This window comes from Euprymna scolopes, chromosome 11, assembly GCF_053919585.1.
Source record: "Euprymna scolopes isolate OS-2025 chromosome 11, ASM5391958v1, whole genome shotgun sequence".
Lineage (NCBI taxonomy): Eukaryota > Metazoa > Mollusca > Cephalopoda > Sepiida > Sepiolidae > Euprymna > Euprymna scolopes.
The window spans coordinates 95,115,734-95,140,453 of NC_136492.1; the positions used below are offsets into that span (position 1 = coordinate 95,115,734).

Consider the following 24,720-nt stretch of genomic DNA (forward strand, 5'->3'; position numbering starts at 1 on the left):
AGGTTTTGTAAGTAAATATATTTGAAATATTTATTTAAACACGGGCTAATACTTTCGTAGAACTATGTAGTATATATATATTAATGTTATTAATAATATTAATCTTATTAAAAAACATTTATGAATATATTTTGAAGGATATCTTATATCCTATAACTATTATCTCATATATCTCATCTGATATATATATATATATATATATATATATAAATTTAAAGAGGATTAGAACAGCAGTAAATTAGAAGAGCAGAGTGTATTTTACTGTAATAGTAAAATCACTAATGTATTTAAAATACAAGGAAAACAGTGCTCGTTTTAATGCAAATATATAATAACGTCAATAGGCATATATATCCTAGAGCTATTTTAATATTTAGTAAGATGATTCATAATTTATATATATATATATATATATATATATATATATATATATACACACACATTATAATGGTTCGCCTTTTAAATGAATGCTTTGACGATGATTCTTACGAATTTATAAGGCGAATCATTATAAGGTATATATATATATATATATATATATATATATATATATATAGATACATGCCTGTCTAGCCGCACTGATGAGCTGTGAAACAGCGAAACAGTACTGTATGTGGATGACTATATATATACATATATATATATATATCTTTGTTAATTGTTCTTAAAAACAACTTATTTTAATCTTACATTTAAACCCAATTTAACTTTATGATTTTATTATAATTTTTATGCTTAATTTATCTTACTTAGTTTATCAACATTAAAAAAGTAAATATTTTCCTTTATATTTAAATATTTTCCAGATACATCTGCCTTATTTAAAACAATGCTAGGTTTATTTTGGTGCCTTAAAAAAACACCCAATATTTTTGCTGATGAGAAGACTTTGTTTCAAAAAACTATATGTTATAATTATTGTTCGTGGCTTAATGTCTATCTCAATAAAAACAACATCGTTTCCGAAGCGATCGTACAATTTATTGACTTTGTTGTTTTCCTTCTTATGAAACCAATTTTTAATTTTTAATTTTAATTATAAACTATAAATCATCTTACTATATATGATATATATATATATATATATCATATAAATTTCCAATACGTTAATACACCTCGTGCCAGAATCATATGCAAATCGATATTTTTGTTCTTACTACGATAGTGTTCAATGAAAATTTGTGAAATTTAGCGCGTTATATGGCAACACTAACACAAGCCTTGATCTAAAATTTTAAGCTAATCTGCACAGTAATAACCAATTGGCAACCATTTTGGTGATTTGCCCTTTTTTCCAGCGTACAAACTTTATATTTAAACCAATGCTAAAACATGGTGAAGTGCTAAAAGAGTCATCGAAACATAGATGATTCTAGGAATTTGTAAATTGAGAACATCAATAATAAAGAACAAACAACTTCAATATAGTTTCATAGCACGATCAATATCTTATATAATTGCCATTTATATTGACAAGAGCAGAAAGCCATTGGTCCATTGAAGATGTCAAAGTTTCGATTTCATCTGTTGAAATGTCTTTGGCAGCAGTAAGAATAGCATTCCAGAGGTCATCTTTGGAGTTGTACTGCCTTCCTCTGGAGTAAGTTTTATTTCAAAATGCTCCACAGATTTTTGATGGGATCTAAATCTTGAGAATAGGCTGACCATCGTATTATTTTTTCATGTCTGGCAAAAACTCTCTTCAAATAGTCAGTGGCTATCCTTGAAGAATGAGACGGTGCATCATCAGGCATGAATACCATCTTATTAGGGAATGCCAATTTCTTCTTGTGCCAGGGTTTCAAGTGTTCCTTAATAAAGTGAATGTAAAGTTTGGCGGTAATTTTCACTCCATCTGCGACTGAATGGTCCTAGCATCTCATTGCTAATGATTGCAACTCAGAACATAACACCACCACCTCCTTATAAACGCCTGATCCTTTAGGGACGTAGACCCTCATAATGGTACCATTCTTCCCTCCGCCCATCGGGTCCATCACGGGTCTTTCGACACTCATTGGTGTATAAAACAGTTTGAAAATGCACATTCATGTGATCTCTTGCCCACTCCGTCCTCTTTTTCCTGTGGACATCCTTCAATTGAGGGCGGACATCTGGCTTTCCAAATTTTGTAATCGTCCTCAGGGTACGAGAACGTCAGAAACGCCAGCTTTTTCCAAAACATGTTTGCTAGTTTTAAGTGGGTTACGGAGAACTTCTCTCTTGATCTTGCTCATTGTTCGACGTGACAGGTATGATTTCTTACGAATTTTCCGTTTGTTAGAACGTCAGTTTCAAAGTTGAGGGTTAGTACAATATTTTTTGATTGTACGAATGTCACGGTGTAATTTTTTGGCAATTTCTTAGGTGGAAATCTTATAATGGAGCCTTTGAACAATTTTAGACCTCTCAGATTGACAAACCACCTTTATGTTTCATCTTGCATATAAAGTTGGCACGCTGAAGAAACTGCAAGTCATCAAAATGGCTTCCGTTAGCTCGCTATTACGCAGCTCAGCTTAAAATTTTATATCTGCACATGATTTAGTGTTGCTGTATAACGTGCAAAGTTTCACGAATTTTCATTGAAAACTATCGGAGTTAGAACAAAAGTGTCGATTTGCATATAATTCTGGCACGTGGTGTATATGCTAAATATTGGAAACAGATCATATAAGATTTATAAGAGTGTAAAACAAATACATTATTCAAGAAAGAACATCATTTTTTTCCTATTTTTATATGTTTAAGAATATAAAAGTAATTTAGTTCGAGCTTTTAAAAATGGATTCTTTACTAATTAGTGTGGTAATTCTGCATTATAGTTAAGAAAAGAGATGATTCAAATATTTTACTATACCTTCACAAACTCTTCTTAATTAGTGTGAACGACATACTAAACAGGTGATCCCCAACAAAAATTAATTAAAGCGGAATAAAATCGCTTTCATATTTTACTATCTCTTATCACACACACACACACACACCCACACACACATATATATATATATATAAATACATATATATATATATATATATATATATATATATATATATATATATAAAGGGTGAAAGATTAATAACTGTAGAATTATTAATCAAGTTTACATCGGGAGAAACATAACCAAATCAAATTAATATGTACGATCGTTTCGGAAACGATATCCCGTCATTCATTCAATACTTACAAATAAAAAAAAAACATCGAGAAATAAAGTAAAATATTTCTGGATATTGTCTCCTTGTCAACATAAATAGAAAGGGGAGACACCAAGTTTTACCTAGCTTATCGAAGTTAATATATGCAAATATATCGATACTCCAAGCATAGCACCTTTAAATATATTAAACTGTGACTTTGCTCTTTTAGACTTTTGTCTATTACTCTCTACAATATATATATATATATATATATATATAGAGAGAGAGAGAGAGAGAGAGAGATAGAGAGAGAGTTGACTCATCACTTATCAAGGTTTGAAGGTTATTCGAGGATAAGAGATAATGCGTGTTCGGTGATGGATAATAGGTAGAAGTTAACTAATTAAGGGGACGGCTCAATAATTTGTTTATACTCGACTTGAAGACAACAATGTTTTACCCAACCGGAAAACACCCTATCGGAAAAGAGTTCAAAATTAGGCAATCATAGGAAATAAATTTTGTTCGTGGAACTTGCATTAAGGTTAACGTACAGATAGAGATTGTGGAAAACGTTTCATTCCTACGATAGCGTATTGTGTGAAATTTGGCGTGCAGAGATGGCATATATTCAATCTCTGACGAGCACCTGACTTGAAAATAACGATGTAGCAGAGCCGGGCTCCCAATGTGTCTTCTGAAGATAAAGAGGTTGCAAATAGAAGAAAAGGACATCACCCACCAGATTTCCAAGCTGATTTTGCACTTTCTCAATGCAGGGTAGTGTACTTTGAGCCACGGTTCCTTAAATGCGAGAACAGTATTCCATACTGTTATCAAATAACATAGCAGGACGGATTTGTCTCTTATACTGGTAGAGGCTTGCGTTAGGACCTAGATACTCCCAGGAGCGGTAGAATAACATAATTATTTTCCCAACTTCTTTGGCAACTAATTTGATGTAAGTAATCGTTCTACGGTCAGAAATGGAGGCTTTTTTGAAATTAGAACAATTTATATCAACTGAGACCAGGAACGAAACAGTGTTTAGTGGCGAAAAGAGGGAAGCCTTGTTTGGATGTGTTAAAATTAATCAGCCACCCTTTTCCCCATTGCATCATGGGCTTAAGTTCAGATGTAGGAGACTCAGAGAGATCTTGTTCGTTGCTGACCTTTGAGATGTTGCCCTAGATGGTAGCCGTATGTGTATATGTCGACGAATGAATTTAGAATATGATTTGGGAGATTATTGGTGAAGATAAGAAAGAAAGTTAACACTATAATTGATCCTTGAGACACGTCAGCGTGGATCATTTGAACTCCCGACTTCCAATTATCGACTACTTGTATAAACCTATCGAAGAGAAAAGATTAAATGGTTAAGAAGACATTTACAGATGTTCCATAGCTGAAAAACTTGTGAAATAAAACTTTATGCCAAACACTTCCAAATATTTTTGATATGTCAAGAAGTATTACTTTAGAGATTAAGCCCTTATCGATGGATTCAGTGATCCTATGTGAAACTACAGTCAGCAGATCAGTTGTGTATTTCTATTACGCCATATTGCTTGTCGCTGAGGACGTTAGTTTTGCCTAGGTGGTTGACAATATATCTATTTATCACGGATTAAAACATTTTACTCATGACACACAAAAGACTAATTGGTCTGTACTTAAATGCAGAAGACTGATCCCCAGAATTTTTTTTTTAATATTATGAGGACTAATGAGATTTCCCAAGGTATTTGGTAGCATTTACACTTTAGGCATCGATTAGACAGGATAGAACCCAGATCAGGTTGCATCTCTTTAAGTACTATGTCTGGAATATTGTCAAGAGCAATTGCTTTGCTGGCGTCAAGGTTCGTGATGTGTATGGCAACATTACGAACAGATATGTAGATGTTTTTTTTTGTTTTTGTTTTTACTCATGTTCACTCCTTACAAAGCATATCGCCACTTAGACGTAAGGGGTTAGAGTTTGGGGGCACGTCTAGGAAAGATTAATAAGATATTTGTTTATGTTACATTTAAACTTCTGCATATCAATGCAGTCAGGGAAGCAGGCAGCAGGAAGGGAATTCTAAAGTCTAGCTGTTCGAGGGTAGAAACTATTAGAATAGAAAGCTTTATGGCATTTAGGAACAACAACAGTGAAAGGGGTGAGATCTTATTGCTAAACGGCTTTCTCGGGGATATGTACGTCGAAGGGATACAAGTGAACGAATTCATCAGAACACATTCCATTAAAATATTTGTAAAACAGGCACAGTGATGCAACATTGTGACGATGGGGCACCAGCTGGCGCTTAGTTGATAAAGTGGGACCGATTAGATTGACAACTCTTTTTTGAACTTTACCTAAGAGGGAGACACTAGTGGTAGATGCACCATCTCAGATGTGGCAACAATACTCCATACATGGGCAAATGGTGGCCTTGTCAATGTGCAGGATACTCTCAGGCGTAAGTAGTCTTCTAGCTCGATAGAGAGAACCCATCTTCTTTGCATCAGCCTTTGTAGTGTCCTCTATGTATTTGTTCCAGTTCATATTGTCCGGTTGGGCCGAGGAGTTTGAAGGTAGAATTCTAAGGCAGGGTGTTATTTGTCATGGATATACGAGGTTGAAGAGGCGTCTTGTAATTGTTAAAGGAGAGCAGCTTAGTTTTACTAGCATTAAATATTACCACCCATTTGCGGCCTCATTCCACTGTAGTCTGTGTGGGTAAAATGGCTTACCGTACAAACGTCCTCAAGTCTGTCTGTCCTGTGAGTCGCGCACGTCGAGAAAGAAAGAAAGGGTCCATCATGACATTTTGTGAACGAAGTCTCGCGAGATCACGTGCGCGTGCCTTATAAAAACAGGTCACTTGTCGGTGGAAAAGGATCGAGAAATCATTTGACGTTTAAGAAGCGGCAAAATCAGTTAGGAGAATTTGTATGTAGTGATTTTTGCCTGTTGATCGACCAATTTTCTAAAAATTATACCATTTTCTAAGATTTATGTACATCTGTTCTTTCCTCATGCACATTATAGAGCGTTGTATCATCGGCAAATATACCCCTCTCGGACACAGTATTATCAGGGAGCTCGTTTATGAATATCACGAATAATAATGGTCCAAGAATCGACTCCTAAGGAACTCCCGTATTAATGCTATGCTGCTTGGATGTACGTCCGTCGATGACAACCTGTATGCTTCTATTGTCTAAGAAGGATCTAATTATATTTAGTATACTTCCAGTTATACCGTACGATTTAATTTTCATTAGCAGCCTTTTATGCCAAACTTTGTAAAAAGCCTTGGATATATCAAGGGCTACAGCCCTGGCTTCGCCCGCCTTATCTAGTACATGGTAAATGCATTCAGAGATGGCTGTTAAAATATCTGCAGTAGAATAAAATTGCCTGAATCCAGGCTGCTTGTCAGAGAGAAGATTTTGTAAGTTGTGAACTAGTGCTTGATTAATTAAGGTCTCAAAGATTTTAGCGAAGAGTGGGAGGAGACTAATGGGGTGAAAATTGAGAGGGTCTGTTCTTTCGCCAAAATTTTTGTACACTGGTACCACAGAGGCAATCTTCCAGCTAATAAGAAAGCAAGATTCAGCAAGGCATTTATTGTAGAGCTTGGAAAGTATGGGGGCTCGCTCGGCTGAACATTTCTTAATTAGTAATGCAGGGATGAGATGAGGCCCACACGCCTTTAAGGTGTCGAAGTTTTTTATGATATTGCGGACATGAGAATGGGGTGATTTTTACATCATCTAATGTGGCTTCAGTCCGCATAGGGAAATTTGGGAGGGAGTTGTTTGTTGGCTCTAAGGTGGAGTTGGAGGCGAATCGTCGGGTAAACAGTTCCGCCTTCTCCATTGTCGTGCTGGAACCTTTTGGTTGTTGCTCAGTGAGGGAATTACTGATTGCCCTTTATTCACTACACAACTGTTATAGATTTTCCAGCAGATTGTTATCGATCTGAGGGGGAATTTCAGGAGATAAGTTGTCCTGATAGCACAGGGTTTAGTTTGTTGCAAGCCCCTTGAACAGAATAATTTTACTTATTTAGATTCTGACAAAAAACCTCGGCCCTCTGATAATGGTCAGGATTAGTAACGCGCATTTTTTCGGATCTTATTCGTTATTCACCAAAAAACATGCACCCCACGTCTCTGTTCTTCTACCATTGACTTTATAGGCTGAGAATATAACTTCCTCGCGTTTATATCATACTTTTTCAGTGATAATTAGCAGTTCTAAAGGCTATGTTATTTCGATAAATGCAATTGAATTACTAGTTTCTATGAATAGTGGCGGTAGCACATGCAGGGATGTACAAAGACTGGCTGTTCTGTTTTTATTGGGATTTCTTAAAAAGTATATAGTTTTCTATACCGATGATTAAGCAATCGGTAAAATCGGATGCTCCAGTGGACGCATTTTTCTTAAACAAGTACCGTAAAAGTAGTTCCTGTATGAACGTTCGGAAACCGTCCAGTCCGCCATCGAGTATCGATAAACTGTTCGATGGAGAGGGATATTTGGTATTTGGGATTTTTTAATACTTTGTTTTTATCTTTATCGAGACAAACGAGTAGTTACGAGACTCGAGCGGAGACAGGACTAAAGATGAGCATAGTTCGAGGAATGTTATTAAAAAATGTGGAAGACTTGCAAGTTGTCCGTCAGCATCGTGTACTTGAGTGGGTTCGTTAACGAGCTGTATTACGTCATAAACAATGTGAAAATCTGTGGACCATGTATCTTTCGACTAAAACCTTGACTTCTTTCATTTATTTATGTATTTATTCATTTAACATCATATATATAAATTTGTTTTTATCTGGTTACGTCTCATAGAACCAAAAATATGAGCATTTCAATATTCAATTTAGCTTCCAGTATATATATATATATATATATATATATATATATATATATATATATATATATATATTTACAGATGACCAGGCCTTGCCCGATCGTGAAATATACTTAAATATTATATTACGTATAATTAATGCATATTCTGTATTTATTATTATATTATATTGGACTCAATATATAGTAATGATTTAAAAAGTCTTTTTTAATAAATGACTCGTGCGCCACCACCGAAAATCGAAACTAAAACATCTAACTTAAGATAATTTTTTTACTGTTGGCGTTAATGACCATACTATGTAGACATGTTTACTGCAAGGCTAAAAATTAAAACATGAAGCAATAGCTATTACGTTACGCATGCATATTCGTAATGCCATCGTTTGACCTTCACATGCCATATTTCATTTTTCTTAATTGCACCGTATTTAATTTTTTTTTATTTGCACCGATTTTCTCCGACTAAGTATATATAGTTTCGCATGGGCTCGAATACCCTATATGTGAAGTTTCATGTCTGTAGATAAAAAAATCTGACGGAGGAGTTTAACAGGCAATTTTTTTTAAACAAATGTATATACGTATACGTAAATATATATAGAAAGGGGTCTTTTTACTATAACCTTTTTACGCAAATATTACGCAAGTATAAATGCTGTAGACTATCTGCAGGAATCTAATTACACGTAATAGTAAACTAAATATGACCATCCCATAAGAAAACATAAAAAACTAATAGGTAATTAATTATAATCCATGTTTAAAAGAATTTGCAAAGTATCTGGATATTTTGCAGATAAATGCAATTTTACGACCCATATATAAGAAGGTTGTATTTTCTTTTTGAATAAATAGAAAAATGTTTCTTAATATAAATATCAATACACAAAACTGTTATGTAGTAGGGGATCATATTAAAACATGGCGACGAGTTCATATTGTGGCACATATAGAACAGTAATGTACAGACATAACGATAGTGATGATGAGGGAGAGAAGACATTTATATATATTACAGTTCTTCTAACACATATTAGAGGGGAGAAGGCATTTATATACATTACTATTGATAGAGGAGATGATGCATATAACTTGGAAGGGTTACACAATGTTCATTATAAGATGATAAACACAAATACCTTTCGTTCGTGATGAAGGATGACACAAGACAACAGTTACAAGTAATGATGACGTCTTTATTCATCTGATCGACGGACCGATTGATGTCAGGAATTCAAATTTGGATCTACATAGTTTAAATGTTCTCCATTCGCTTCTGAGGGATTAATTGACCAACTCCCTGGCTCTCTTGCTGACTGACTTCTCTCTTGCTCTCTTTCTGACTAAAATCCGAACCCATAATATAAAGAAATGTCCTTTGTCTATGACGTCAGAAGTATGTTTTACAAATGGGATAGATTTCACGTGGCTTTACATATGTTTGCCCAACGCAGTTTTGACAAACAAAAGAATCCTCAATCCTAAACTAATTAATTTTTAAACAATATAAATTAATTTGCATTGATCATTCTTTTACTGACATATTTAATATTCAGATTTCTAAAATAATTAAAAATAGGTTTAATTTCTAACATTCCATTTCTAAACTTTGCCTACAGGGTTCGATTCTAGGCTTATCCCAATCTGATTTTTACTTATCTAATATTTTTCTTATTTACATGGGAAGGGGGCAACCCTTCCTGTAACAATACCTCAAATTTATAAGAGTACATAATATATATATACACACACACACACACACACACACACACATATATATATAGAGAGAGAGAGAGAGACAGACAGAGAGAGAGAGAGAGAGAGAAGGGGGGAAACTAAAATTTGCTGCTATGGTTTTAAATAATCTGAAATAACAGCAAATGGAAAAATATTTCTTATATGTTATATTCCTCTCTGTGGTTTTCATACATAAAGTAAATTTCACAGTGTATAAGAATTATTCTATCCTGAATATATTCATGATCGTACTCTATTTCCAAAAGAGGAGAGATAGAACGCATGAGAAATATAGGAACCAAGTCTGTTTTTTGCTGTTATTTCAGATCATTTGGAACCATAGCAGTAAGTTTCAGTCTCTCCTCCATTAAAGCCAGAAGTTTGGGATATATATATATATATATATATATATATATATATATATATATATATATATATATATATATATTGATTCCTCCAGCCTTGACAGGCGTGTTTTAAATATTCTCTCCAGTGTTTTTTCTTTTAATGATTTGGAATTCATTCCATTTGCGATTTTTCCAAGGAACTCTGGCTTTTGGATCATTTTGGACGATTTGGAATTCATCCATTGGATTGGAAATTTTTAATTCGACCGTTTTAGATTTTACCATTCTTGGATTTTTTACCCTTCACCGGACTATCCATTCATGTGAAATCTTTTTATAATTTTTCTTTTACCTTCTATTCCCCTTACCTCACCTTTTTTTTAGCCAAGTAAGATCTGCCACTTACTTGTAGTTTCATTAAATACTTTTATATGCAAAATCTGATCCCGCATTTTGCTAATTCCTGACCTCTGATGAGAAGGAGAGTATTTCTTCGAAACTCTGCGGATTAAGGACTATCCACTTATCTTGTGCTTCCTTTTCTAAAATTAAATATGTTTTTAACTCGTTTTCAACATATCTTTTAACATGTTTATTAATCATTTGTTCATATATATATACATATATATATATATATATCCCAAATCTTTGGCCTATATATATATATATATATATATATATATATATATATATATATATATATATATCCTAAACCTTTTATTTATATATATATATATATATATCCTAAACCTTTTTACCTATATATATATATATATATATATATATATATATATATATATATATATATATATATAAAGAGATATTACACAGCGAGTCTAGATTTTAAACATCAGAAGGCCGAAAGCTTACCTTCAACGAACAACATTTTTACTTTTATCTTTACCACCTACATAATATCAAATGCTATCGTCAGCACATAAATAAGTGGCAATGCAAATCCATATCATCAAGTCTGCATCGCCAACAACGTAAAATTAAGCATCCCTCTTTTATATAGCAAGTATATTAAGAATGTTAATGCACTCTACTTTATTTCTTCCCTCTACATATTTGGTCGTGTTGGTCAACATTCTTACTGAGGTATGGCAGTGGCGTGTTCATTAGTTTATTAGTTCTGTGGTTCCTCTAAGTTATGAAGGATCCTAATTATATTACTAGCGGTACTGTCCAGTTTTTATATCTTTTATTAGATTTCTGCGATATACTTCAGCTTCTGTGAGTGTCTCTTTCTTTCTGGATATTCACTGTTTATTATTTCGTCTCGGCTTTATTGATGGTGTCTACTTCGAGAATTACCAGGTAATTATTATTTAAGTCATTCGTTAAATAATCTTATGACATTTTAGTTGCGTCAGATATTTCAAGTTCTTCCTCCCTTATGTAATGTAGTGTACATTATATTTTATTCCAAGTATCATTTAAGTTAGTCTTAAAATTTTTGTCTAGAGTTTTTCAAGTTCTTCTAGTAATTTCCGGTCCTTAAAATACACCAGGCGACTTCTTTAGCATGTAGGAGTTTTCACGCGAATTATCATCAGTGATCACTCAAGGGGTCTTTCGATAGATTTAGTTACACAAATGTTTTGCAAATTTCCGGTAAACCCGTTATTTATTATTATCGTTGAGTTAAATCATATTTACTTCTCGCAACGGCTGTTTGCTATTGATTTATCGTAGTTCCAAAAGTTGGCTTCCTATTAAATGTTTTATAATTAGTCAGTTCATGATTTAAGTACGCTTCATGCCTTTCCAATGGATGTTTGAATTGTGATCGCCTTTCTCTATCTTTTTCTTTTTCTTTTTCTTTTTTTTGCTAGATGCTTCAGCATTTTTATGGCACCGATCGATTCTGGTGCGACCATACTTTGTAAGGTATGAACATGAAATTTTTCTAACATTAATGTATCCACTTTCCTTTGATTCATGGTTTTAATACTCTTGGATACGTGTTTACTAATATTACTTAACTAATAGATCTTTACCACATATTAACAATGATAACTCACTGGCAATAACAGATAGTGTTCCACAGAATTTCAATGATGCCAAGTTTTCCTCTTCTAATCCCTTCGCGTGCCCACACATCAATTTACCATTGGTTTATATCTATTAAAACTGTCGGTCATGTCTACAAATTAGTTGAAATATACTTCATCAGGATACCAACACTGTTCTTGTATCAACAGTAGATGTATTAATGGTGCTTTCTCGTCTCAATCCTGCAATTGACTCTTTTACCAACTAAGGTTGATGTTATATCATTAATATATGGAAGGAAGGTTATTGAATTGCAGACAATTTCAGTTCCTTCAATTAGTGTAATGGTCTTTGTATGTTTGCTTTTTTGGTTGTGTTCTAACTTACATGTAGTTCTTATGTTCTAACTTATATAACTTATATAGTTCCTTCGTCTGACCTGGTTATGTTGGTTGGATGGCGCTATTGATGATTTTCATTTAATTTCAGCTCACGTTGCCATGCATTCTTGTTAGTTAATACGCCTTTGATTCCAATTTCTATTAGACTATTTTTTCAAAACTGTTTTTAATGCTCCTTACGATATGACAATGATATTCTACTTGTGTAATATTCTGCTTAGCTCTTTGGTAAGTCCTATACATTTGCTTAATTGTTTTCGGCTTCCTTGGGTTTTACGTTGTAATCTACTTGGCGAGTTTTAATAGGTTGTTTTCTTTCTTTCTTGTTTTTGTAATTATTATCACATTCGGTACACTTAATTCCAATAGGTTTGTTCATCTGTATTTTATTGCCCCCAGAAAATGTTTATGATTTTTATTTTTCACTATTGTTCCTCTTTTATTTCCTGGTTTATTTGTTTGCGTGTTTACAGTGAAAGTGTTTGCATCTTTTCCAGTGGACTGATTTTCTAACGTAGCCGTGTCTGATTTTGTAATTCATTGTAGTTTTAGTCGCGGCAATCGGTTATTATCAGAATTATCATTTTACACTTTATCTAAAGAGTCTAGAGTTTGTGTTTCCCACTATCTTTATTTACTTATTATTTTTGTTGTTATTATTAAATCACTTTCGTTTTATACGGCTACAATTAGTGATTTTGTTCAGGTTTCAATCCCATGGCTTCTTATTCGCTCTCTTTGTACATCGTCAATTTAGTTTCTTCTGTTCTCATATTTTAATTTTGTCTACCGTTTCTCTTATATCAGTATTATCCACTTCGATTTTTAGCGGCACTAATCAGCCTTTCTCTTCCTCTATGATGTATTGGTTATCATCTTTTCTTACAAAGAATCGTTTAAAGTGTTTCTCTACGGTGATGTAGCGTGTTTTGCATTCGCATTTATTTCCTTTTTTTTTTCATCCTTTTACGTGGATGTAACCAAGTAAGATTTGTTTATTTTGAGATATTTTTAGTCATTTTAATATCAAAATGTAAAATACTTAATGTAACATGCTGACAAACGGATGATATATTGTATTGTTTCACTAATATTGTTTCGCTTATGATCAAATTGCAAAGGATCATTTTAGTGTTAATATGGCCACGTGGATTGATTCCATTTTCCATAACAAACAAGATTTAAATAGCACCAAATGGTACAAATAACAAGATTCTTAATTCGAAGCAATTAAACGTAATAGTCTTTTTAAAATGTTTATTTAATGAGTTACTAGCTAAAATCTATTCAAGCAGAAACGTTAATGTGACGGTCAGTTTAATGATAAACGGTACTACGAGACTCTTGAAAAATATGATGGTTGTATAAAATTTTAGTATTTAGTTATTAAGCATTTATTGAAATTGGACTCAAATATTACTGCGATTTTACTTGCAGGAAAGCAATTGTATGATAAAATTTGCCAAAAATAAGAAGTTATTGGAGCGAAACTATCTTCATGAACCTCATTGAATATAAGAACGTCGTTTAGAAAACAAAAATAATAGTAAGGTTACTTGCTGTTGTCGTTAGAAAAGTTATTCTGTATAACTTGAACACACAATGTAACAATTAATTCAATGTAAGCGCCTTTTATAACTTTGAATAAGTCCAAATTCTCTTCAAACAAATTTAACATTAAAATGATTAGATTGTAAAATAAAAACAAAAAAAACGTTAAGTATATAATCCCAAGAGGTAAAATAATTCACTTTTACGAAATGAATTATTTAATTTTACGAAATGGATTATTTAAATAATAAATGAATCGCTTCCAGTGGTGTCATTCCCAAAATACCTACCTTAAATAGTTATGAGAAAGTATATTATTTGTTTTTGCTTAGAAGTCACTACTCATCAAGACTCGAAGACCACTCGAGGATAAGAGTTAATGAATGTAAGGCAGTAGTGTAGTAGTCGTTTATAGGGTAAATTGGGTAGAATTTGATTCTTTCCGATGATAGCTCAACAAAAGCTTTTTATATTGGATTTGGAGGCTACCATGTTGTATTGCACCGGGAAGCAGATCAGCGGAACACTGTTCCACAGAAGGAAGTTCTGGGAAAGCAGCTTTGTTCATGGAATTTTCATTTAGATTTAAGCACAGATGAGAGCGGATAAAACCATATATAGTGGTACTAGCTAGTCGAGTGTTATTTGTGAAAGTTTGACAAAGGGGGACCATAGAGTGGACTTAAGTCGAATACTTACCATAAAAGTAACGATAGAGTATAGAAAGACTCGCAATATCTCTTCTGTGTGAAAGTTTGCAGGGAAGAGAAAAGGATATGACCTACTAGATTTTGAAGCCAGTTTTGAACTCGATGAAGGCTGTATAGGGCGCACCGCAGTCTAAATGTGGCAACATTACTCCATGTTACGGCGTACCTGACTCTTATATATGATGGTTGCATCGGCAGTGAGATACATACTGGAGTGGTAGAATGACCCAACCATTTTCCCAGCGATATTGGCAACAGATTTGATGTATGTGTTCTATTTCAGACCAGGAGTGAAGGTCAGTCTCAGAAGCTTGTCAAGACATGGAGCTTTCTCAAGAAAAGAACCATTCATTTTAATTGGCGTGTGATGGGGTCAGAGCGATTATTATGAAAGGAGAGATGCTTGGTTATCGATGGAATAAAATAAACCAGCCACCTTTTTCCTCATTGTACTACGTTCTGAAGATCATAAGACAGAGAATAATAAAGATTTTGGCCATTACTGGCCTTTGAAGTGTTGCCATAGATTGTGGCTTTGTCTGCGTAAGTATCTATGAATGATCTAAGAACAGGATTTGGGAAATCATTAATGAAGATAAAGAAGAGAGTTGGGCCCAGGATGGAACGTTGAGGGACGCTCAATAATTGAGAGGACATTTCCAGCTATTTAATAACTGAAGATCTTGTGAAGTAGACCTTTATGCCATACTCTATCAAAAGGCTTTTATATGTCAAGAGCTATTGCAATAGAAACAAAGTCACTGTTGAGAGATTCACAAATCTTGTGGGATTTTACAGTATAACAGCTGTATATCTCACAGAACGGAAGGCGCATTGCATGTCACTGACCAGGCTATATTGTGTAGGTGATTGACCACTTCTCTATTTATCACAGATTCCATGATGCACAAGAGACTGAATGGTCTCTACTGAGAGGGGGGTGACGGATCTTCAGAATTCTTAAATACGAGGTAGACTTGTGAAGTTTTTCAGGGTGTTGGGAAGCATTTAAACAGCTTCAACGTTTAAACAGCTTCATAAGTATGGTAACTCCTTCCGATTGAAGCCTTTTGAGCACTATGACTGAAATGCCGCCGATGGCAATTGCTTTACTGGGATCAATGTTTTTGATAAGCTTGGCAACATCACGTACAGATATTTGTACGTCGTATATTGTGTTTTCTGTCAAAGGAGGAAGCACGAGGTGTAGGCGACCTTAATCGAAAAGAGTAGAATTCGCTGCAAGTTCTTGGCTTTTAGTTACACATCAGTCTATACTAGCATTAGGCCGTGGCAATTCTATGATGTTTATTTCACTAAACTGTATAATTTACTATCTCATCTTTTGATGTCGATGATGAATGATAACGAGGACTGTGACAACAGCATATTCTTTTCATTGATTTGACTCTGGAGTATATATCCATTAATGCTTTTATATAGACAGTTATCGGTTGATTTAGTGTCTAACTGTGTCGGATATATACCCGAGAGTCAAATGAATGAAAAAAATATTTTATTGTCACAGCCCTAGTGATAATGTACGTTCGAAAATCAAATGCTGTAGCATATTATTATATACATATATATATTTTTCTATATTGAATATTAGCCGTTCATTATTGCTACTCACTTGGTGTCCTTAAATAAGTGTTTATGTACTTGCCTCTCTACGTAAAAAATTTAGATAGAGCAATTTTAAGACAATTTTAATGCTTGCATTTTGTCACTAGCCATAGCGATTTAACAATCCTGTTTTAATAGCAAATGTCAGCAACATGCCTAATAACACTTGCGAAAATAAAGAATTATCTTATTAAGCCTATTTAGTAGTTAAATTATACAGCTACCATTCTGAAACAATTCGCTCCAATTTTTTTTAGATGAGATGCTTACCAAGGTCAAATGACAGTAAAGGTTAAAATGCAGTTAAACGGCATAAACCAAAGCTTAATTGCCCATTATTAGAATAGAACAAAATATCTAATTATCAACAGCACTATTAAAACATTCTGCTGCATGTGATGTTTCTGAATATGCCTTTAACAATGAAGAAATTATACAGGAACTTGAAACCATTTAGATTGATAAAATTTGTCCTAAATAAAACAAAATTTGTTTAGAAAATTGCCAGGATTAAAATAATTTATTTTAGTGGAATAATTAAAATCCTTGTTTTAATGCCGAGAGCACGACTTAAGGAATAAAAGTTAATGTAAAAAGTGCGTAAAAGTATAAAAACGCAAAGGCTCATATCTTCGACAATGACTTGACCAAAACATTTTAAGTGAGAATACAGTAATAGGATGCCTGTCACTTCTGATCCATATTGAAAAAAATAAACAAGGATTCATTTTTAACAAGCACCTATTTTACGCAAATTCAAAGTGTAAATACACTTTCTCTAAACAACATATATAATATACACGCATACATTTATATTAAATAATTTTTGGACATTTGTTAATGGAGAAAGGAATGCAGTTTGTATTCCTAGAGATACCACGTAAATCAAATCGAAGACTTTGAACATGTACAGGCTGACTAATAGCTAAAAAATTCGCAAAACAAAACTCAACTATATAGTAGTGAAATATAAACCTGAAATCGTGAAACTATCGGCTGTTAATCATAGAGAAACAAAGAATCCAATTTGATGCACTACCATCACTAGCCACTACACTAAAAGATAATCGTACTATTATATAAAGTATGTAAACTAACAAATAGTGTATTATTCATTTATAAGGTTATCTTTGCATTATTTCTAATAACAGATGTTGATTTTCCTTAACTAAAGTTTTAAAGAAACAAAGTACTGATGGTAAAATATATATAATTATAGAAACTATTCCGAAGTATATATATATATATATATATATATATATATATATATATATATATATATATATATATATATATATATATATATATATATATATATAATCACGTTAACACACCGGTTCCTGCTGGATCACCGAAGTTAAGCAACGTTGAGCCTGGTCAGTACTAAGCGAGTGACTATTTGAGATTTCCGGGTGCTGTATGTGCTCTCTGCTTATCTCGGCATTGTTTCCAGTTGCCCTGCACTTGTCCTTGCCACTGGACTCAAAATTCTATGCAACACCTGCCACACAATTACATGCGCAGCTGCCCTTACAGACTTAACGAAGGCATCGATATATATATATATATATATATATATATATATATATGTGTGTGTGTGTGTGTGTGTGTGTGTTTGTGTGTGCGCGCGTGTGTGTGTATGTGCGTAATGATAACGTTATAAATATAGAAATTAAAGGGGAAATGTTAAGTATTAAGGTAATAAGTGCCAATTTTGAATAATCCACTGAGCAGTTCATTTATTTAGTCGTTTTGCGTCTGACTCCATCTTTGCTAAACTTCAAAATAAATATACAAAAACAGATTTGGGAATACATTATATAATGCACAGCTCTAGACAGATTTTAAATATAATGAATACAAAACAGAATATTTATCAATTCGGAAAAAAGTTAAGCATATGTTATCACCAGAAATCAAAAGTGAAACCTTCGGCATCTTCAATCTGGCGTTCTACGAACTGGTCTATTTATACTTTCTTTTAGATAGAGCTGAAACATTTCCTTGACAACATAACTATAACTTTAATTTTACATTGTAGATTAATAGTTCACGTCATGCTTCAAAAGTTAAAAACAAATATTAGCGATATTGACCAAGGAATCGATAATCATCACCCTGCAATTTATTTAAAGAACCTAAAAGTATTCTGCTTTTTTACTCCATATTGGCGTTAATAAACATTTGATATGTACTATCTACTAAAAGTTTAGCCCATAATTCTAGTTCCTAAAAATTGGAGAACTTGTTTCTACCAGATTTATTTCATGTTCAGCTACAGATAAAAAAAAATACAAAATATATAGATTAAATAATGTTCATTCGACGCTAAGTAGCCAGAGGAAACCCCTTTTAGGTTTTTCTAAAGATAAATGTCATGTGGTTATCAGCAAAACAATTTCCTTTTTGAAACAAAAGCACATCTTTAATTTACATCGTAAATTTGAAAAGGCCAGCGGCGTTTGGCTTTCACTCGGATCACTGACCTTGATTTGTCAAATTAATACTGGTCGTGAAAAGGCAACGAGCAATGCCTGGTGGGTGCATTTTGATTTGAAATCAGACTAGAAAATGAAGCGGCGTTTTATTATTTCTTATCTGCCACTTAAAGACATAAAGAAGGTTATGAATCAACATAAAAAATTGCAAAAATGTTAAGAAATTATTTCTTATGCCTGTTCGTTCCTTCATGGATATTTAGTTCGCTTTGGTTTGTTTCTTTATCAACATATCTACTCTTTCAGAATGATTTTGTGCTGAAGGAATGGCTATTAAAATATTATTTTTAATGAAATTATTTATACTCATATTTTTATATTATCGATAGGTTTATAATTGAGAGTTGATATATTTTTCAATGGTATTAAAGTCTAATTGAATACAATAGTATTCGGAAAATTGTATGAAATTTCAAACGGAACCTTTTTTGTAGACAATGGTAGATTTATCTCGTTCCATCTGCCATGGTGTGGTGAACATCTTATATAGTTCACATTGTATGATAGTATCGCTCGAACTGAGAATCAAAACTTTAACTGCCAGATGACTGTCACTTAGAATTACTTGTTATTTTGTACTTTTTACGTTGCACAAAGGCCGCAAGAAAGACGAACGCACAGGATCTTACGTATATTGACGCAGGGATGAAGTTTAGTAGATGCATGTCAATAATATAGTCTCGTTAACTTATACATAAATGAGTTCTCAGAATCAGCGGCATATGTAATCATATAAATGTAATAAGAAGCAATTCATATGTAATGATGTAAATGAAATTACTTAAGACAATAGAAGCATATAAACATTTAAGAGCTAATCGGAATTAACGTGTAAACAAGCAGTTGGCCTGATAAGTTTTTAAATGACCAAATACTATATTTCCGTAAGGTTTGCTTTCTAGATGAATACTTTTATACAGTTATTAAGCTCTACTCACGTTAATATAAATATTAACAAAAATATTATATATTATTTGATAATATATTGATATAACAAAAACAGTCAAATAGTGTATATATATATATACATACATATATATATATATATATATATATATATATATATATATAAATAAATAATATTCAATACAGAATTGGCGGTCCTGGATATGACCTTAAACTATATCCAGTGGTGAAGCCCCAGCTTGCGGGCTTTGGGGAGTGTGGAGCAACCCTTTAATTACCATTGCTCCCAAGTTCAATCTGACCCTGAGTGGTAGTACCTGTTAGGGTCCCAATTATGGGTTGATTAGAAACCGACTTGAAAACAAAAAAAAATACTCTATTAAAAAAAATTTTCTTCAAAATCTTTGGATTCGGCATTAAATAATCTGAAACGGGTTGACATGCCGTAAAAATAAAACAACCAACCTACCAGCCAACGAATAGAATTGGTTCTCTTTAATTTTAAGACAAGCAAAATTCGATATTAACCTTTCTTTTCCAATATATTTGTCTCTCTCACTGTTCACGTTAATATAAATATTGACAAAAATATTATATATTATTTGATAATATATTTATATAGAAAAACAGTGAGATAATGTATATATATATGCATATATATATGCATATATATATATATATATATATATATATATATATATATATATATATATATATACACGTGTCTGCGCGTACGTTGTGCCATTATATACGGGGAAACTTTCATTTATAATTCACACATGTTAATATGCATAAAAGTACAATAAATGTCTTTGTACACATTGAATCTCTCTCTCGCTCTCTCTCTCTCTCTCTCTTGCTCCATATATATATATGCATGTATATGATTATTTAACTTATGAAAAGAGCATATATATATATATATATATACATTCACACACACACACACACATACACACACACACACATATATATATATATATATATATATATATATATATATATATATATATATTTCATGAGCGGAATAATTTATTAAGAGTTTTAAAATAAATACATAACATATATAAGTATATTTGTGTGTGTATTCAAAAGCGCTAAAAATCAATGTAAAGAAACATTATGGCATTAAGTAAAAGTTTTTTATTCTATTCGTAAAGAAATATTATTTTTTCAAAACACATACAAGACAAAATACAAATTGTAGGAATTAAAATATGATTGTTGACTATAAATAATAAATGTCGTAACATTTGACAAAGAATAAATGGCCTTATGGCAAGCAAAACTATTTTAAATTGTTATAATCTCGTATATATATATATATATATATATATATATATATACTTACGAGATTTATATATATGTATGTATGTATGTATGTATGTATGTATGTATGTATGTATGTGTGTATGTAACTTCTAGCAGATTTATATGCGTGCCTAAAAAAAATGAAAACTTTGGAAAAGTCAAATAGCTTATCCAAAGGTATAATACTTTTATTTTTGTTTAGTATTGTATGTTATGATAGACTTAAATCTGCAAAATTCATATCTTTTTTTCAGGTTAAATTTTCATAATAAATATTAAAAAGGTATAATAGAAAATGTGATAAACACAACTTACCAAGTATTTTCCTCTTGTTGTTTCCTTTTTGTTCTTTGTGGTAGTTTTACTTCGTGTTTTTTGAAGGATCTTGGCTGATTTTATTCCGACTTAATGTTATAATATATATATATATATATATATATATATATATATATATATATATATATATAAGTTCGCCAAATTGTTAGAAAGTGTCCAAAATTTTAAAATCTTCCAAGATCCACTTTAAAGTTCCTGTTAAGTATTCAAAAACTACAAAAGCAACACTTTTTTTTAACTTTTAATTATTAAGTTCATTTTTTCTTTAGAACAGATTTTTTAAAAAATTACTTTGTTTTAACATCTCTTTACCAAACACTGACCACAGTTCAATTACCATTTTTATATTTTGACTCAATCTTCGGGTCTCGCAAGGTAGATTCATTTACATTGCGCAGCGGTTGTCTGTGATGCTGATCACTGAAACTCTGCGGACGGCCGCCTTTAAAAATCACATCCTACACAACAGATGTTGCTGTGGAATCCACCAATGATGACGACGACGACAACGATGCTTGCTTGATCGATCCCTACAAATACGCAGCTCTCTCTACCAACTGTGTCCGTGTGCACGAGTAAAATTGTTGACGTTTGTATGTTTCTTCGGTAGCATATCGAATTATGTTTTTTCTTCAGTAGCCATTTCCTTCTTTTCATCGCTTCTTTCTATCAGCGTTTTTTCTAAAAACATTTTATGTGTGTATTTTTCTTGGTTTCTGTATTTTGTGTTGTTGTTATATGTATTTATCCAGTTTATTTTCTTATTTGTGCTTATCCCTTTTCTGCTAGTAATATATAATATTTTTTTATAAATACGTTAAAATCTTCTTTGGTAACTGAATTACTTTTTTTTAACGTTGTAATAGTGTTTCAATTTTTGCAATGGAAAACTGGAGTCGTTAAAATGCAAAATAAAAATGAATATACATTTGAGTGGTAGAAAGGCAAAAGCTATTTTATACAGAAATTGAATGCAACAATGTTTACTATATTTAGTGTATTTCTGCATTCGATTTCCTCAAAAATTGTCAGCTCAATATAGCTTCGCAACATTACAAATAATTATTTAGATGGATATACATTGATTGTTTGATTATTTCGATACAAACATCTTTATCTTTTTAATGTGATTATACAGAATTTAAAAATGGCAGAATTAATTTGCCCATTCACGTACAATGAGGAAATAGATGGCAAATTGTTAAACATCTGTTCGGTCCCTCTTATTAAAGAAATGTTTGAACGCAAATATGAAATACTTTTCTAGCAATAAAAAACAACAACAAAACAATATTTAGATACATAACTCTTTGTTATATTGCTATTAAAATTATCATTGGATCAGCAAGTAAGGAAAACCAATTAAAAAAAGTTCCCACGTTCAAACCAATATGCAATGTAGTTAAACTTGAAATCGATATATCATATACATTAGAAATATACAATACAAATGGTGCATCTATTAAATGAAACTGGATTTGCAGTTTGGACTGAACTGTTTGTCCGGGAAATGGGTTCATTTATTTATTTGAAAGTTTGATTTAAATGAAATAAGCTATATTTCGAATGGGGAAGACTCATCTACTAATAAAAAAAATACAGTTCCAAATGTTTAGATGAGGTCTGAATGTTTGTATTATTTAGATAAATCGGACAATCTTTCTCATCTTGGGTGTTATCTGCACAACGGCTCGATCGATGTAACCACCGACCTTCGTCAAGTGTAAAGGATGCAATGTTTGGGTAGGAAATAAAGGGTAGCTCTGCACTCTAAAACTTTGAATTTTGGATCAAGTCGGAAAAAGGAAGAACAATTGTGCAATTAATCAAATTAACACGAAGACTCTATTTTAAATTCAAGCAATTTAAGATAAAGAAATATCAACTTAAAAATGTTTATATATATATATATATATATATATATATATATATATATATATATATATATATAGGCGTCTAAAATAGAAATCGAATTTAACTTGTAATTCAACTGTTTTTAATTTTCATTTTAATTCTTATTCGTTTTAATTTTAATTTTATTCAGAAAATTTGTAGGAAACCTTGATTACAAGAGTATTTCCTAATGTAAAGCCTCCTATTTTTTTCATTTAAAAGTTGAAGGTCTACAAAGAGGGGAGTGGTATCATACAACGCGCACCCTATGGATACCTCAGAATTTATTCTTGTAAATAGTGACCATTATTCCCAGTGAAATTTTACCAGCGATAACGGATTGTTGTGTATGTGTATGTGCATGTGTATGTGGACAGCGCTTTGTCATAATAGGTTTCAAAAGTAACACCCTTTTATTTTTCAACTCCAAAATTTAAAGTGGAACCATTAAGAACAGTGATATTTTGTACTTCAGAATTTAGTGTTCTAAATAGTCACCACAATTCTCAATGCAGTATGCAAAAGAATTTAATGAGGCATCTCTGCTTCATACGCAGTCCAGGACAAAGGCTGTTTATTAGAGTATCACACCGTCAATACTTGTAACAGAAAACTGAATCTTCAGCCATAAATGCATAATATCACCTATCATAAGAATGCAATTTGCAATCTTCTCTGTTGAACTCTGTCGTGATAAAATAATAGGCATTACTTTGGGAGATTACTTTTTGATATTTAACTCCTTCCAATTTCTAATAATGCAATAAGTAGATCGTTTGTAGTAATTTACTAAGATAATGATGGAAAGTATTAGTTATTTAATGATCACGAACCATAAAATCAAACATTTTAACGCCTTCATAAATTAATTAGTTGCGTTTAACTTTTATTTCGACAATACAATCTATAAAAGAAGACTAAACATAAGTGTATTTGACCAAAGAAAGGCAGTCTAAATTTAAAAAATTACGAGCAGGGAAAGCCCAGCATTTCCAGGTCGTAAAATAAGCTTCACAATTATATTTCAATTTATACAAATGTTGAATATATTATTATAGAGTTCGTTCTCTATCGATTATTACATATTATATTGTACCCAATATAAAGTAGTAATTTACAAAGTTTTAAAATATATAACTTAGGCGTCATTAGCTAGAATCAAAACCAAAACCTGAACTAATAATGGCTCAGCCTGAGTCGCTACCGTTTGAGCTATCGTCAGTCGGATAAAATAGCTAAAATGTACTCATCTTAACATAAACATATATTTAATATATATATATAACAAGAGAAAGAAAATTAAAACTTTAAGTTGAACTTTACAATCAGAATTTATTGTTCGACTGAATAATCCAAAAAACAATTACGAAGTCCTTATTCCGC

General features: G+C 32.2%; 1 protein-coding gene across 3 annotated transcripts in view; it reads right to left on the minus strand.

Moving 5' to 3' along the window:
* The window catches only part of LOC145287971 (QRFP-like peptide receptor), a 578,499-nt gene extending 556,469 nt beyond the window's left edge, over window positions 1-22,030 (minus strand). For all 3 annotated transcript variants that reach the window (XM_080135944.1, XM_080135946.1, XM_080135945.1), the window contains exon 1: window positions 21,424-22,030. The gene's annotated coding sequence lies outside the window, so the exon portion shown is untranslated. The remainder of the gene's footprint in view (window positions 1-21,423) is intronic.
* Window positions 22,031-24,720: the final 2,690 nt, after the last annotated feature.